Source organism: Hordeum vulgare, chromosome 5H, assembly GCF_904849725.1.
Source record: "Hordeum vulgare subsp. vulgare chromosome 5H, MorexV3_pseudomolecules_assembly, whole genome shotgun sequence".
Lineage (NCBI taxonomy): Eukaryota > Viridiplantae > Streptophyta > Magnoliopsida > Poales > Poaceae > Hordeum > Hordeum vulgare.
The window spans coordinates 246,659,735-246,678,226 of record NC_058522.1 but is presented as its reverse complement, the minus strand read 5'-3'; positions in this window follow the sequence as shown (position 1 = coordinate 246,678,226).

Here is an 18,492-nt window from a genome sequence, read left to right as displayed (position 1 = left end):
CTTTTTGGGCATTCCTTAATGCTCAAATAATGCCCCACACCAAATATTAGATTTGTGGGAATTGATTTGAACAACTTTGTAAGCAGAAGGCCACTTCTGCCCTTTTCATGGGTTTTCCAAGTCTACATTGGAAACCTTCTCCACAAAATCCCAAACTTGGTGTCCAAGCTTATTTTCATCTATTATTTGATCCTGTTAAGTTCCATATCCATTGAAGTTCATCTTGTTGCCCTGACACTCATCAAACACCTTGTGTGCACTCACTAAAGTGGCTACTTTAGCCCCTTCCACCTTTATCCTTGATCTCAAATTCCTACCACAACTTCCCCTAGTTACCTTTTTACTCTAGTAGCCTTGCCATGGCCACTGGTCAATTATTGGAGAGAGACCCCTTGTAGCTACCTCTCATTTTTCTCGGATCACCATTTTTACCCCTCTTGACCCACTTCTTCTTAAGACAAAGCCCCCACCTCTTTCCAGAGAGTCCCTAGCATCCCAAGGCCTCATTTGAAACCAAGATATTGAATTCTCATGTGGGGAAATGAGCAGCACATCTAAAAGTTGAATTGTAGCTGAAATGTAGCTTTATACAACAAATACTAGCTACCCTCCTTTGCTTGAGCTGAAACTTTGTAGTGGTGTAGTCCTCCCATACCAGATGCTGCTAGACGTGGTTTCACCCCAAGTTTCCCCCTCTGAAAACCACCTTTGTCAGCCCCAAGTTTCCTGCTAGAATCTTAACCACAACCAAAACCAATTCAAATCAGCCCCATATGCAACCAAACTCCAGAGTATCCTTCCTGCATGTGTGCCCTACGTGTAGGACATGTTTGACTGGTCATGAGGGCAGTCTAGACATCAGTGGCCATGGTGACCACGCTGGAAGCATGCAATATCAGTGATCTACCTCTTATTCTTTTGCTGCAGCTCGGGTCCATCAACGGCCGCGTGTCCGAGAGCGCCAGGGTGTCTCCCTTGACTGGTCAAAGCCCTTCCCGACGCTGGCTAACCTCCAAGGCACCCCAGGGACGCGTGCCTTCTCGCATGCCAGAGAGCTCCGAGAGCTCTCGAGCTCACCTTCACCCCCTCCATTTTACCTCTCTCCCTGACCCCTGTTGCCCTCCGCATATCTTCCCTCTCCCTGGAGCACCCGTAGCTCCGCCTAGCTCTCTGCCTCCGTGCATCCTTGTCAATGGCCGAAGCCCCTCGACGGCCTCCCCTGGAGATCGTGCCCCTCCGGGCCCTCCCTCCACCTTGGCTAGCGCGGGGCTCTCCCTTAGTTTTTGCAGGGCCCTCCCCTCTCACCCTCTTGCTTCTCAGGTGGCCGAAGCACCGCTCCCATGGCCACCGTCTCCTCTGTCCGCCCCTGTCGAGGCCCTCTTCCCTACCCCCTACGGTTAGTGGGGCTCCTTTCCCCAGGGATCTAATGGCAGTGGGGCAGCCACCCGAGCCCTGGCTCGTCCTCCGGCGAGGCAAGGCAGCAGGAGCCACGACATTCCGTTCTCTCTTCCTTCCCCGTCGCGAGGTTGAAGAAGGGTAGAGGAGAGAGAAGGAGGCTGGCGGGTCCCAAGTGTCGGCGACCGCGAGCTGGGCCCAGCAGGTAAGTGGAGGCGGGTTCCCTCCTCGACGCTTCCCCGCACAGGAGGCGCAATTGGTGTAGTACGCCTTCGGTGTACCCCTTCGCTGGCAGCTCGAGCTGCTGGGCTGGCCCTCCGTCTATCTAGCGCCCGAGCGCAATATAACCACCTCCCTAGTAGGCCCTTATTTGCCTTTTTATTTTCTTTGAAACTTCAAAAATCCATATATAATTCAAGTCAACTCCAAAATTGACGATTCAAATTCCTGCAGGTTCCTAAAATCTAGGGCTATCCAAATATGTGATTTGCACATTTTTCCAAGAAACTTCTCTGTCATGTTATTATTCAAAAACATATTCAAATGCTCCTACCCTCCCCTTTAAAACTCCTATAGGGTTCAAATCAACTCCAAATGGAGTGATTACAAATTCCAGAGCTTTCTAATATCATACCCTATTTTTAGAGCCTTGGTCAACATTTTTATTACTCATTGTTCTGTTGCAACAAATAAATAGCTCCCTTTTGCTTTTTATCCTGTATTGAAAAATCCCTAGTATAATCATATCAATTCCAAATCCAGCGAAACAACTTCCTAAATATTTCTAAATTCATGCTCAGTCAAATGAGTGCCTCCACTCAATTTTAGCAGAATATTTTCTGTGGGCTTCATAATAGTCCACCTATTCCTCCTTTCATCCATTCAAAATTCCCTGATGATCCAAATCTCCTATAGCAAGCTTCAGGTATTTTTATTATGACGAGAGAGGTCCAAGAAAAATAAAACTCCTACTTATATAGCACTTCTGTTTCTTCTTGCTGTATGGCTTACCGTGTTCTTTCCAACGTTAGTTGATGGAGTAGACGGAGTACTCGGAGTTGGACCGGAAGACCTCGAAGACCCCGGGGACTTATGTGAGAAAAGGCAAGCAGCCCTTTGACCATGTTTGAGCATATTTTATATTGCACGCTAGTAAAGCAAATACTCCCGTTGCATATGACCATGAATATTCAGTATATCATTGATATGATGTTTCTGATGGCTCCTCAAGAGCACTTGCATTTTAAGCATGAAACTACCACCTATGAGGATCATGCTAATACCATGTTGACAAGTGAAGCTAAGCATATTAGAAGCATGAGCATGATGATGGTATAAATCAAAGGTTTATGAAAACCCCATCGGGTGCCACTAATGCCCGAGGTTGATGATGAGTTAGGTGGCCACTTCTGGTGAAGTGGTGAACTGGGTATTTTGGTGTGAGTGCTTTCGGAAACGGGAATAGATTTATGATGTGTCGACCGTCCCAACCTTACATGTGCGACCACGTTACCCCTTTATGGGACGGGGCTTTGTTGATTACTCTGGTCGGTGCAAGCAAAGAGCCACATTACTAGTGGCGGGAGTGATGTGTGGTCACTCTCGTGACGGGGCCGTGCCAGGTAGGACGACTATGCCATTTTTACGTGTTCCAGGCACACCGTTGGTCCTCGCATGGATGATATTGTCCAGAGTCTGTGCTCGTAAGACGTACATCATGTGGGCTGGGTACAAATCGAGTGGAGCTCTTTGTCTAGTATCGTCAGGGGAAAGGCATTGATTGGGTACTTACCTCGGGTATGTTACATACCGCGAGTCATGGATGACATGGAAATTCCCGGATCTCGTGGGTACAGCGTACAAGCTCTGCAGAGTGTAAAACTATTCGAATAGCCGTGTCCACGGTCAAGGATAGTTGGGTGGTGCCACTACTGGAAAACAGTTTTTTGCCATCTGCTGGCTGATGGCAAAGACCCTCTTTGCCATATGCTACCAGAAACCAGGCGGCAAAGAGGAGGCTGATGGCAGAGAGGGTCTTTGCCATCTGCTGCTTCTTTATCGTCTGCTGGCTCACGACAAACACCACTCAGGCTGACGGCAAAGAGCTAGGCTCATGGAAAATATCACTTAGGCAGACGACAAAGCTCTCGGCTGGCCCACCCCGCACCCCCTCTCTCTCCCCTAACTACCTCTCTCTTTGCCGTCCGCTTTTCTCCTCTGTGTCGTCGTGAGGTGGACGGCAAAGAGGGTGCACCCTAACGACCGTTAGCCCCACCCCCACGCGCCTCTCTCTCACCCCTAACGGCCACCCCACACCCCTCTCTCTCACCCCCGACACCACCGCCGCCGCCGCGCCCTCCTCTGGCCTCCCTGCCCCCCTCCCTGCGCTGCCGCCCCCTCCTCCTCCGGCCTCCCTGCGCCCCCTCCTCCTCCCACCTCTGGCCTCCGGCCTCTCTCCGCCACCGCCCCCTCCTCCTCTGGCCTCCCTGCGCCCTCCTCCGGCCTCCCTGTGCCCCCTCCTCCACCATGCCCCCTCCTCCTCCTCGGGACCTCCTCCACCACCGCCGTCGGAGCTCTCCCCTTCTCCGCCACCACCACCACCGCCCTCTCCTCCATCGCCGCCCCCTCCTCCTCCCCGGCCGCCCCCTCCGGTGAGTCCTTTTTTTTCTTTTTTTTGCTAATTAACAGATTTAGGCCATGTTTGATAGCAAAGTACTACAAAAACTAAAGATTGAAAACTACAGTTATTTTACCAATAGGTACAAAATACCATGGTTTTAATATAACAATGTTATTTGGAGTATTCACAATGCAAAGGACATGTTTGGTTAGGCCACAAAATATTGTAAAATTTACTAGCTAGCATTTGGCAGTGCATGCATTAGCTAGTTAACTATTGCTTTTTGTGGTGCAAACTCTATTTTTGCTTCGTTTATCCAGCTACGTAGATGGTTAGCCCTTGCCATCAGCGTGCATAGAACAACCACATGCACGAACAACTCCAGATTGTACGTTATGTAAATGGCCATCCACAACACGGCTCTTCATTTTATCCTCAAAATTGTAAAGGTTTTGGGTTCAGTGAGTAGTAGTCCTTAAGAGAGGCTCCCAACCTTGGTTGATCTATAAAGGATAGCTATGGATTGCATCGGATCCTTTCTATGACCAGACGAGATGAGTTTATTGAGTATATTTAGCGACGGACTCATTTCTTTAGCTTGCTCTGTTTTAAAAATAGAGGTTCGGGTTTCTTTTTATTATCTAGAGAAATTACCGCAGTTTTATAAATACTATAATTTTAATAACACAGTTTTTAAGTTAGTCAAACAGGCCGCAGTAAATAAAACCGTGGTATCAAAAGAAACTGCAGTATTCATAAAATACTTAGAAAATACTTTGCAATCAAACGGGGCCTTAGTGGCATATATAGTTTAGTTGGTAGGTTAGTTAATTAGTAGTTTTAGTGGTAGTTTAGTTAGTTGGTAGATTTAGTTAGTTAATTAGTAGATTTAGTAGGTAGTTTAGTGGTAGATTTTGTTTTGTTAATTAGTAGTAGCTAGATTCTTTTTTTGCTATTTAGTGCTATCTAGGTTTAGCGATAGGTTTAGTTAGCTTGGTTAGTTAGTTAGTTAGCTTAATAGAAAGAATAGGAAGAAGAAGAAGAGGAGGAGGAGGAGAAGAGGAGAAGAGGAGGAGGAGGAGGAGAAGAAGAAGAAGAAAAGGAGGAGGAGGAGAAGACAAAAATAAGAAGGAGAAGAAGAAAAGAAGAAGAAAAGAAGATAAGAAGAAGAAGAAGAGAAGAAAAATACCTTCTCCTCCTCCTTCTTATTCTCCTTCTTCTCCTCCTCCTCCTTCTCCTTCTTCTCCTCCTCCTCCTTCTCCTTCTTCTTGATTTCGTCTTCTTCTTCTCCTCCTCCTCTTTCTTCTCCTCTATCTTATTCAACTAACCTTATTTTCCCCAACAATGAGATAATTAGCCCATTTAGCTACAAAATGGCATAAAAACCTTGATTTGCTCATGAATATTATATTCTTAACTTGTTTTCCTCTAAAATGACATAATTAGAATATTTTTGTTGATCGGGTGGATTTACATGTGATAGTTGTCTCGTCGCTGTGAGGTGTGTTGTGCGAGGACCTGCCCGTGCGTTGTACGAGCTCCGCCCCTGCATTCGTGGGTCAGTACAAATTTCATCTCCTCCCCGCCCCTTCATTTACTGTGGCTCGTTTTCCAGATGAAACATTCTAGATTTAGGTAATTAAATTAATTTATCAGTATGCCTGACCAGTATGCGTCTCCCATTCGAAAGGGCGACATCTATAAATATGCGTGTCTTTGCATATTTATAACCGCCATCCTTTCGAATTGTCCAACATTATCCACGGACAACCCGAGTATGTGTAGATTGGGTTCGTTTTTACCGTATGCTATGCTCTGGATCCGATGCGAAATTTCGTCAGTGCCTCCCTGTTGTTCTCCAGATGCACATCCTCTCTGTTTATTGTGGAGACGTGTATGAGGAGAACAGCGGGGAGGTGCTGCCGAAATTTTGCGTTGGATCCGGAGCAGAGCATGGGAAAATGAACCAAATCTACACATACTCGGGTGGGATTAGGACCTATCTTTACCTATTAGCGTGTAGGTTGCCTGGACGTAATAAAAATGGCGAACCACATTAACCGATGAATATAAATGCTAACTTATATATAAATATATTTCTTCTGTCTTTAGTAGCTACGCAAGATGAGTGATCGTGCGTGGATGTATACCGGTAACCCTAGTCATAAAGATATGACGAAAGAATGGTTTGTAAAAACATAGGAATTTGTGAAAGCCGCATTCGCAAATGGCCAAGAAAGAAACTATTGCCCCTATCCTGGATGCGACAACTATAAAAAGACGACAGAGGTTGTAATGATTAAACACCTGCAGAGGATGGGTTTTAAGCCTAATTATACGGTGTGGACATTTCATGGTGAGTCTATACAACACACAAGAGCTGAGGTGCTCCGTCGTCGCACGGACGAGCATGGTACTGGGATCGAAGACATGGTGCAAGACTTTGATGATGCTCGGGATTCGAAAGATGAGATGGAGGAATCTGCAAAGGCCTTTTATGAAATGTTGGAGTCTTCAAAACTTCCTCTCCATGAGCACACTGAGCTCTGTCAGCTGGATGCAATTGCACAAGTAATGGCTCTGAAGGCTCAGTTCAACTTGGGAAGAGAATGCTACGACACGATGATGACACTATTTGGACGCTTCCTGCCCAAAGGCCATGTCATGCCTACAAAACTGTACCAGTCGGACAAAATACTTCGTGTACTTAAGATGCCCTATGAGAAGATAGATGCATGTGAGAAAGGATGTGTCTTATTTAGGAAGGAGTATGCACACTTGGACTATTGTCCCAATTGCGAGTCTTGCAGGTATCTTGTGGTAGAGAATGGTATGGGTGAGAAGAGGCAGACCAAAATCGCAGTTAGTGTTCTTCGGTATATGCCAATCGTACCAAGACTTCAACGTCTTTTCATGGTCGATGAGACAGCCAGACAAATGACATGGCACAAATTGGGCAAAAGAACCGAACTAGATGCGGATGGGAATAAGATGATCGTACACACATCGGATGGGGAAGCGTGGAAACATTTCGATGGATTGCATCAGGATAAAGTGGCAGATCCAAGGAATCCTCGAGTCTGCGCTGCCACGGATGGTTTTAATCCCTTCGGCATGACGGCAGCCCAATAGAGTTGTTGGCCTGTATTTGTCATTCCACTCAATCTCCCCCCGGGCAGATTATGCAAAGAAAGAACATATTTCTAACGTTGATAATTCCAGGGCCCAATTATCCGGGGAAGAATATGAATGTGTACCTGCAACCACTTAAGGATGAATTGGAAGAAGCTTGGGATAATGGGGTCAAGACATACGATGCCGCTAGAAAAGAAAACTTCAAAATGCATGTGTGGTACATGTACTCTATGCATGACTTGCCAGCGTATGTGCTATTCTCTGAATGGTGTGTGCATGGAAGGTTCCTGTGCCCTCAATGCAAGGTAGCTCTTCAGTTTCATTGGTTGATAGAGGGTCGGAAGTATTCTTGCTTTGACTTGCATAGACAGTTCCTGGATCCTGACCATCAGTTCAGAAAAGACAAGAAGAACTTTACCAAAGGTAAAGTTGTCAAAAACTTGGCACCACCCGCGTTCACAGGCCAACAGATCCTGGATCAGTTAAAGGCCCTCGGGCCTGATCCAGAGCGTCCAGGGTATTTCAAGGGGTATAATTCAAAACATGCCTAGACTCACAAGCCATGCTTCTGGGATCTGCCTTACTTCAAAGACCTCCTTCTTCCACACAATATCGACTTGATGCACACTGAAAAGAATATCGGAGAGGCTATTTTTGGTACATTGTTCGACACAGATGGGAAGACAAAGGATAATACTAAGGCGAGATTCGATCAAGAGACACTATGTCATAGACCGTTACAAAACATGCGAGAAGGCAAAGGAAAGCAGAAGTGGTCGAAGCCAAAGGCCTGGTTCAATCTTGGAAGGCCAGCTATGAGGGAAATTATCTTGTGGGTCAAAATGCACTTGGTGTTCCCCGATAGGTATGCAGCGAATCTAAAGAGGGGAGCAATTCTTGAAAAATTAAAAATCCTTGGTCTCAAGAGTCATGATTGGCACATATGGCTAGAGCGGGTAATGCCGGTGATGTTACGTGGCTTTATTCCTGAGGATGAATGGCTAGTACTGGCGGAGCTGAGCTATTTCTTTCGTGTTCTTTGTGCGAAAGAATTGTCGCCTGGCGTGGTAGAAGACATGGAGGAGTTTGCACCGGAGTTGTTGTGCAAGTTAGAGAAGATCTTTCCACTGGGCGTCTTTAATCCAATGCAGGATTTGATTTTACATCTATCGACCGAGGCAAGATTGGGTGGGCCCGTGCAAGATCATTGGTGCTATGCAACTGAGAGGATGCAGAAGACCCATCGAGCTAAATGTAAAAATAAGCGTAGAATTGAAGTATCGATGGCTGAGGCATTCATTACTCAGGAGGTGGCAAACTTTGTGACAGCACACTACGAAGCCAAAAATCATCATTTGCATAATCCGAAGCACAATGATGCAGACCCTAAAAAAGGTGGGTCCAACCTCAGCCTATTCAAAGGGAAGCTCGCACCAGCCGGTGCTTCGAAACCAATAACGTTAGATGTCGAAGAATGGCAAAACATTTCGTTGTATATCTTCAACAAACTAACAGAAGTACGGCCGTACATCGATTGAGTTCTCGGCACATTTTCTCGTAACTTCTAATTCATTTGAACTGCTCTTATTCCCAGATATTTCAAACAGCCGTTACGTCGCCAAATTCTCGGATGGAGCGGTGATCGAAAATGATTCCGTCGAAGAGTATGAGCTTCTGTCAAAGACAGGAGGCGGCTATCCTGGTTTCATCTCTTGGTTCAAACAAACGGTAATTATCAATAATGGACCATTTCATTTCTTGGTCTAACTTGCGGCTAATGCAACAATCATTTCGTATTAAACTTGTAGGCTAATTCAGAGTCTATGGACGCCGAATTGAGATAATTCGCTAATGGTTTTGACTATAAGGTTTGTTCATTTGAGAAACACAACATCAACGGGTATCTCTTTCGTACCTTTGGCAAAGAGCTATCTATGCCCGACCGGAAATCTACAAATTGTGGTGTCTCTGCTATCGGCGAAGGTGTTATCGAGTATTATGGAAGAGTTGAAGCAATTTATGAACTTCAATTCTATGGTGAAAACCCATCGAACGTCGTAGTCTTCAAATGTTATTGGTTCCAGCTGAAGAATACTAGAAGGACTCATGAACATATAGGACTAGTCGAAATCAATCCAAACACCCATTTAGATGTTCCCGATGTCTATATTACGGCTCAACAGGCGACCCAAGCTTTCTATCTACCGTGGGCATGCCACACAGATAAGAATCTGGAAGGTTGGTATGTTGTTTATGAAGTGCCGCCACATGTCAGACCACCTCTCCCAAATGAACAGGATTATGAACCTCACATTAACCCAGACACATATGATGGAGAATTCTTCCAAGAAACACGTCTTTCCAAGAAACGTTTCAAGAACCGCCGTGCTTCACCCAAGAACATGGAAGTAGACAGCGACAATGAATCCGACTCCATCCCTGAGCCGGAACCAGAAGACCTGGAACTCGTAGAGGTTACTGATGCGGATGACCTGTCAATGCTTCAACGATTAAAGGAAGGCCTTTCACAACTTCATGCCGTTGAACCCGACGAGCACATCATTCTTGAAGACATGCATGATAGTGATGATGATGATGCATTTATTGATGATGATTATTAGTTTGGAAGATTCACAACTTAAATTATATATATTTTAATCTTTATTATTCATGTACATATTATTATTCATGTCAGTTATTCAATTTTTTTATGTTGTACTAATTTCTTTTAATCTTTATCATGGCAGGTCACCAGGTGTGGAAAGATGGTGGGCGCTGGTCCAGATCGCTCGACGGGTTCTTCCCAGGCAACCCGCATGAGGGGTTGTACTTCCCTTCCACCCCTATCTCTCTGTAGAGCCTTGGCAGACAGTCTGTCGACACCACCCGTGGGTTCTTCTTCGTCGGCAGCATTGCCCAGTAGGAGAGGTGCTGGTCGGGTAGGGAAGAAGGGGAAGGGTACAGGGAGAGGTGGTGGCCGCGGAAGATCCAGGAGGACTGTTGAGCCGTCCTCGCCACCACCACCAACTCATTCACTCGAGCATAGGACTACTATGGTCGACCCGTTTGCGGAGGAGGCTACGGGGACTCCGTTCCAGGAGCCTGGTGTTGACGGGCATTCGTCCCATGAGACTCCGGTCCAGGAGCAGCCTTGGATCGAGGTGCATTCGGCCCACGAGACTACGGTTCCGGAGGCTTCACCCGACGTGGAGAGGCCCGGATGGGAGACCTGGCCGGATCGGACCGAGTTGCCGGATTGGACCGACGGTCCGGGTGGCTCAGGGGGCGGGGATGGCGGGGATGAGCTTACGGATAGTGAGGGCGATGTGCAGGTGGACGGGGCCACCATGTACAAGCGTGGTAGTACACGTCTCCCAGTCGTGCCGGCTACCCGCGAGCAGAGGCCGGTGATTAAACCTGAAGGAGATAGGTAAGTACATTTACTCTTTTTTTAGCTTTTTCCTGCAAGTTTGTTCAAATATCTAATGCGTTGACCTTATCATACTGCAGGGGATGGGTACACCCTCTTGGAGTCCGTAGGCCGAACTCCATCCTTGGTGTGCTTTGCCGGACAAATTTCTCAGGGTTTGTCACGTTGCCTAGTGAGGGTCAGGTTCCTACACTAGGATTTTCCTAGGAGCACTACCAGGCTGCGCAGGCCCCGCCGAAGGAGATTATAGATGGTGTCTTGTGCCACACGAGGGCCGAGATGGTGATCAAGAGATTTTGGGTAAATTATGCTTTTACAGAATCTAAAATTAACAATATAGCTAATTATTGTACTAATCGTTGTTTTCACGTTTGATTGCAGACCTTCTATAGGTGTGAGGATGGATATGAGGAGGAGGCGGCCAGGGTTCTCGAGGCCGAGTGTAGGCAGTTACTACAAAACTTACGCCACGAGGCTCGGTCGCAGGCTATTCGAGATTACTACGCCACGCGTGGTATTAAGAAGCAGAAGAAGGATTGCCGCGGAAAGTTTCTGAAGAAGGAGCAATACATGAAGGTAATTACCTATTCTTAAGTCCTTCTACGTAGTTTTCTTGATTTCATTCATAGGCGTAGCGCTCAAAATTCTTTCTAATAACTTACAGGTGCCCCCCAGATGGTGTGCGGATAAGATGGATTGTTGGGAGGCGTTGGTTGACGAGTGGTGCACAGGCAGCTGGCGAGCCGTCCACGAGAATGTGAAGGATCGGCGTAGCCAAATGGTTGGTGTGCCACACCATCAAGGAAGCGCCAACTTACTTCAGTTCGGACGAAACTGCGTATGTGATTTGCTTCATGATTCATGCAATTCATTCTTCATGCTAATATTTTGTTCCTCTCTTTTAGGCGCATCACAATAAGATGGAGATGCCACACTTGTACGACCTTTATGGCATGGCCCATACTGCCTCGTACAAGAAGGCGAAGGCATTCTCTGAGTCTGACCTGGATGATCCCAATAACTTCACCAACATATCATCCCACCAGAAGCTTGTGGCATACAGGGACACGGGGAAGGCTACGAAAGGGCATGACTTTAACCCTAGCCAGGAACCTTTTTATCCAGAGCTGGTGATGATATCTGGTGGCGGGAGGCCCCATGACTCGATAGCCATTGGAGATGGGATAATACGTTGTCCACTCACTCTCCCGGAGATCAAGGCGCGCCAGTCGAGCAGCTGTCCTGAGATAATGCGTCGTCCACGGCCAGTCGATCTTGCCATCGAGGTTAGTTGTACGGACTAAGAACACTTTCATCCATTTCATTATGTGTGTCACCGTAGATCATTACTGTGGTAATGAGGAATGGTGTTTCGGGCTTCTCTTCAGAAAGAGAGATTGGCAAACCAGGATGCTCTTGAGAAAGAGAGATTGGCAAGCCAGGCTGCTCTTGAGGCTGCTCTTGAGAAAGAGAGATTGGCAAGTCAGGCTGCTCTTGATGAGAGGGACCAGACTACGACACGATTGATTGAGGAGGAGAGGTCCCAGAATGAGGCGGGTCAACGGGCCCTATACGAGCTTTTTGTGGTAAGTTTTTTTTCACATTAGCCAAATCATGTGTGTAATGTCTGTTTCATTACTGACTAATACGACCCACTCTTCAGGGTCTGTGCGAGAAGAGCGGTCAAGTCCCTCCGCCGATGCCCGTCTTCTCTTCGATTGGCACGGTGAGTTTCATTATAAACTAGTATTAATAATTGAGTGTCATCATGCTAACTGAGACATTGCAACATATCTATTCTGCAGAATAACTCCCGAGCGGCCTCGCACGACCCTTCTCCATGTGTTTCTCCTCCTTGATGACCACTACGGTATGTTTCTCTTGTCCTCTTTCATATTCTCCTAGCAAGAATTTCCACAACAATGACATAATTAGCCCATTTAGCTCAAAAAAGACATAGTTAGCTAATTTAGCTCCAAGAAGAGGAGAAGAAATAGGAAAAATGAAAAGAAAGAAGAAGAAGAAGAAGAGAAGAAGTAGGAGGAGGAGGAGGAGAAGGAGAAGGAGGAGAAGGCCAAGGACCTTCTAGTCCTTCTCCTCCTCCTCCTCTTTCTCCTCCTTATTCTTTATTTCTTATTCTTCTCCTCCTCCTCCTCTTTCTTCTCCTCTTTCATATTCTCCTTGCCTTAATTTCCCCCGCAATGACATAATTAGCCCATTTAGCTCCAAAATGCCATAATAAGCTCAAAATGGCATAAGAACCTTGGTTAGCTCATTAATATTATATATTTAGCTTGTTTTCCTCTAAAATGAGATAATTAGCCCATTTAGCTCCGAAAGACATAGTTAGCTAATTTAGCTCCAAGAAGAGGACAAGAGGAGAAGAAATAGGAAAAATGAAAAGAAATAATAAGAAGAAGAAGAGAAGAAGGAGAAGGCGGAGGAGGAGGAGAAGGAGAAGGAGAAGGAGGAGAAGGCCAAGGACCTTCTAGTCCTTCTCCTCCTCCTCCTCCTTCTCCTCCTTTTTTCTTTATTTGTTCTTCTTCTCCTCGTCCTCCTCTTTCTTATCCTATTTCATATTCTCCTTGCCTTAATTTCCCCAACAATGACATAATTAGCCCATTTAGCTCCAAAATGCCATAATAACCTCAAAACGGCAAAAGAACCTTGGTTAGCTCATTAATATTATATACTTAGCTTGTTTTCCTCTAAAATGGGATAATTAGCCCATTTAGCTCCAAAAAGACGTAGTTAGCTAATTTAGCTCCAAGAAGAGGAGAAGAGGAGAAATGAAAAGGAAGAACAAAAACAAGAAGAGAAAGAGAAGAGAAGGAGGAGGAGAAGAAGGAGAAGGAGGAGGAGGAGAAGGGGGAGAAGGAGGAGAAGGCCAAGGACCTTATAGTCCTTCTCCTCCTCCTCCTCCTTCTCCTCCTCATTCTTTATTTCTTCTTGTTCTCCTCCTCCTCCTCTTTCTTCTCCTCTTTCATATTCTCCTTGCCTTAATTTCCCCAACAATGACATAATTCGCCCATTTAGCTCCAAAATGCCATAATAAGCTCAAAATGGCATAAGAACCTTGGTTAGCTCATTAATATTATATACTTAGCTTGTTTTCCTCAAAAATGAGATAATTAGCCCATTTAGCTCCGAAAAGACATAGTTAGCTAATTTAGCTCCAAGAAGAGGAGAAGAGGAGAAGAAATAGGAAAAATGAAAAGAAAGAAGAAGAAGAAGAAGAGAAGAAGGAGAAGGAGGAGGAGGAGGAGGAGGAGGATGAGGAGGAGAAGGAGGAGAAGGCCAAGGACCTTCTAGTCCTTCTCCTCCTCCTAGGACCTTCTAGACCTTCTCCTCCTCCTCCTCCTTCTCCTCCTTCTTCTTTATTTCTTCTTCTTCTCCTCCTCCTCTTCTTTCTTCTCCTATTTCATATTCTCCTTTCCTTAATTTCCCCAACAATGACATAATTAGCCCATTTAGCTCCAAAGTGCCATAATAACCTCAAAATGGCATAAGAACCTTGGTTAGCTCATTAATATTATATACTTAGCTTGTTTTCCTCTAAAATGGGATAATTCGCCCATTTAGCTCCAAAAAGACATAGTTAGCTAATTTAGCTCCAAGAAGAGGAGAAGAGGAGAAATGAAAAGGAAGAAGAAGAAGAAGAATAGAAGAAGGAGGAGGAGGAGGAGCATGAGGAGGAGGATGAGGAGAAGGAGGAGAAGGCCAAGGACCTTCTAGTCCTTCTCCTCCTCCTCCTCCTTCTCCTCCTTTTTCTTTATTTATTCTTCTTCTCCTCCTCCTCCTCTTTCTTCTCCTCTTTCATATTCTCCTTGCCTTAATTTCCCCAACAATGATATAATTAGCCAATTTAGCTCCTAAAAGACATTATAAGCTCAAAATGGCATAAGAACCTTGGTTAGCTCATTAATATTATATACTTAGCTTGTTTTCCTCTATAATGACATAATTAGCCCATTTAGCTCCAAAAAGACATAGTTAGCTAATTTAGCTCCAAGAGGAGAAATGAAAAGAAGGAAGAAGAAGAAGAAGAAGAGAAGAAGAGAAGGAGAAGGAGAAGAAGAAGAAGGAGGAGGAGGAGAAGAGAATAAGAAGGAGAAGGAGCCCTCCTTCTTCTCCTTCTTCTTCTCTCCTCCTCCTTCTCCTCCTTCTTCTCCTTCTCCTTCTCTTCTTTTTTCTTCTTCTCCTGCTCCTTCTCCTTCTCCTTCCCCTTCCCCTCCTCCTCCTCCTCCTTCTTGTTTTTCTTCTCCTTGTTCTCTTCTTCCTTCTTCTCTTTCTTCTTCAATTTAGCTTATTTGTCATATATAGGTTGTTGTTCTTCTTCTGACTTTCTTATTCCCATTTTGCAGACTGGATGTACTACATGCATGGAAGATGGCATTGGAGAGCTTTAGTTTCCGTTTTTATTTGAGTTGATGAACATTCTGGAACTATATGTATATGTACATATGGATGAACAATATATGTGCAACTATATGTATGTATATATGGATGAAACTTTGTATGTGTTGGTTCTTTTGATATATGGGATGTACGTTGATGAACAAATGGCATTCATGAGCTTTATATGTATATCATATATGTGTTGTGACCTATTTATCATATATGTGCTATGAATTATATGTATATGTGCTGTGAAATAGAAAAAATAAACAAAAATGTGACAATATAGGCTCTTTGCCGTCTGCCAGCTGATGGCAAAGGCCTTTGCCGTCAGCTGGCCGACGGCAAAGGTGCCACGTGGCGCCCAGCTGTGCAACCTAGGCAGTAGCAGATGGCCATATAGTATATTTGTCGTCTGCTTCCAGGGGCAGACGGCAAAGAAGAGGGCACAGAGGAGGGGGGGTAGGCAGACGACAAAGAGTGGAGGGGGGAGGAGGAGGAGGCAGACGACAAAGAAGAGGGGGAGGCATACGGCAAAGAAGAGGGGGGGAGGCAGACGGCAAAGCCTCCGTTAGCCCCTAACCGAGGCAACGCCCGTCGGCTGCCATCTCGATCACTTTGCCGACTGCTCCTATGAAAAGCTGACGGCAAAGCTCTTTGTCGTACGCTTTGGGAGATAGACGACAAAGAAGCTACGATGCCGTCGTACGGTGACGCAGAAATTTTGCCGGCCGTGAGATTCTTTGCTGTCTGTGATATTCTCTTTGCCGTCCGGGATTTACTCTTTGCCGTTTGTGATGGCAAACGGCAAAGAAGCTAATTCCTATAGTGTGCTGCTTAAACTACGTCCAGTCGTTTCTGCATAAACCAAGTGTGAGTGTGTGTTTTAAATGGTGTATCTAAAAGAGTCGATATGACCAAGTTTGGTGACTTGGCATATCATGTGAACTCGAAGTGTTTAGCCCATAATGGATATGTTGATATCTGTAACCTGTTCTTCTAAATACCATCTAGCTTATGATGCATATCCATCTATGATCATGTTTATTTATAGTTAAGTTGCTATCCACCAATACTGCATATTACTTGTTACAATACCAACTGCATTTTCCATATCATGGGCTGTTTGCGAGTACATTCAAAGTACTCATTGGCTTGCCACTGGTTATTTGATTGACCAGGTATGAGAGAACATTATATGATGAAGAGTAACTTGGTGAAGTTCCTACAAGCTAGGACGCTTCCCAGTCAGAATGCCTGTAGGTCAAGGCTGATGGCATGGGTTCACGCTTTTGACGAATATTTCCGCTATTGGTCAAGTTGGGTGTGTTGCCCCTCAAGGCCCTATATATGTAAGACTTGACCGCAAGGGTCATTTATTGTATCAAACAGTATGTACGGATGTAAGACACTTGTTATTCAGTTTCTGTGTGTTCGCTGAGCATTGATCTCTGGGAGCACTGAGCACATTCATTTCGGTGATCTCGACTCGTAAGTCACGGTCCCATAGAGCTGGTATCAGAGCCATCATGACTGTAGGAAGCCCTTAGTTATCACGGACGTTAGTTAGGATAAAACTAATTTCCAAACCCTTCAAAAGTACTTACAAACCTGTATCTTTCTCACCTCTCCTAAATATTCAAAGGGAGCAAGTTTTTTGCCTTAGCACTTCCACTCTTACTTTCTTGACACTCCTAGTTTTGCTTCTTCAAAACCTGCAAATGGCCGCTAGCAGCCTTATGCCTGACCACGGGATTACTTAAAATCCTTTTGGGCAACTTGGAAGGAAGAAATATTTCCAACCAACCACCCATGTACTGAAGGACAAGGATGAAAAGCTTCAACGAGACGACACCAACAGAAGTACCTCCATGAGGAACAAGGACATCGAGGCCACAAGACGGCAACACCCTCAGCACTGTTCCGGAGTGATGCCACCTTCACCTATGATGATCACGACATAATAAGTGCAAGACCATGATCTTCATCGCTAATAGAGTGGCCCTGTCAACATCAAGGTTGAGTCGACCATCACCGGTGGATGAGAACCTCGGCATTTGGTCCGCCTCACCTTAGTGAGCAGGAAAACGGTTCTCTTCATCCCCCGCTCTAGGTGTTGATATCGCAATCAACATGACTGACGAGTAGGAACTATATCATGCCTTGTTAACAACATTGCATGAAGGTCGTCCACTTAGAACTCTCGACGCCTTGGAAGGCAAGAACAGGATGGCAAGATTATGAAGACAAAGGAAGACCCTGTTAACGACAGCCATAAAGAATCACCTTTGTCAGCAACTCCCCAGACGAGAAGACATCAAGAGCTATTTTCAACTCAACCCGACTCGCTTCAACGAGAAATGACAAGAGACGTGACAACACCATGAGAAGGTCCAGAAGACTTAGCGGACCCCTTTTCGGGATACGAAGCAAGCACGACTGTCGAGTCCGAGAACCCTAGGGTACGATGAGTCGTAAATCCATTATGCGAAGTCGAGTCCGTGAAATGGTTCGGATGGAACCATGTTGTGTGTTGCTTGTTTTTGTTGTTTTTGCTTTGATATAAGTCGCACTTTTTCTCTAGGAAACATGCATGCAGTTACATCACCTGCCTCACCTTGATGTTTGAGTTGAATTTTCCAACACTTGTTTGATTGCGCTTACACTGTAGCACCCCTTAGGAACTCTCCTCAGTGCTGATCTCTTTCTCTCTCTCTCTCTATCTATCTATCTATCTATGTATCTCTCTCACCCCTCTCGACAACTGAAGACCAACAAGACAAGATGCACTAGGAATCCACTTCAATGGACAACTGATGCTGAAGACACTAACTATACCATGCTTAAACACACGCAACCCATAGGAGTCATGCTTTCCCTCAAGATTGGAAACCATCCCTTGCCTAGCCTAACCTCCACAAGCCTTTCGGCTCAATTTTCTGGTCACCTGTCTGATACACGAATTTGCCAGAACAACCGTCGAGCCCCGATAAAACCCCACTTAGCACTGGGTTCTTGATGGAACGAGTGATCACAGTGAACAAGTATCCTTCATTCTTAAGCTAGCACCGTAACCCCGATGCCATAAGAAGGACCATTCTCGGATATAAGAGTATTAGACTAAGGTTGTTGTGATGATGATAGTTGTCTTAAGGATATGGCTAGACTATCTTGGTGGACCGTAAGACCCTTATAAAGGGAGGTGAATTAGGTGGAAAAATTGATATAGTAGCATAACCTACATGTTCCTGGAGTAAGTTTGGATTCAGCAGGATGATTATGATCACGAGAAATAACTCTTGGTGGTATAATTGACTTATCTAGTAGTTGACATAGTTTGATGGTTTTATCATACCAACTTGGAGTATCGAGTAAGAGTTCTTATTGGGCTTGAGTTTTGGATTTAAATAGGTAGTCTCAATAGAGTATCGATGAAGACAGAGACGACATGGTTCGGAGTAAATTGGATTTAGCCCGATGATCTCGATCATGATACCATGATTCTCGGTGGATA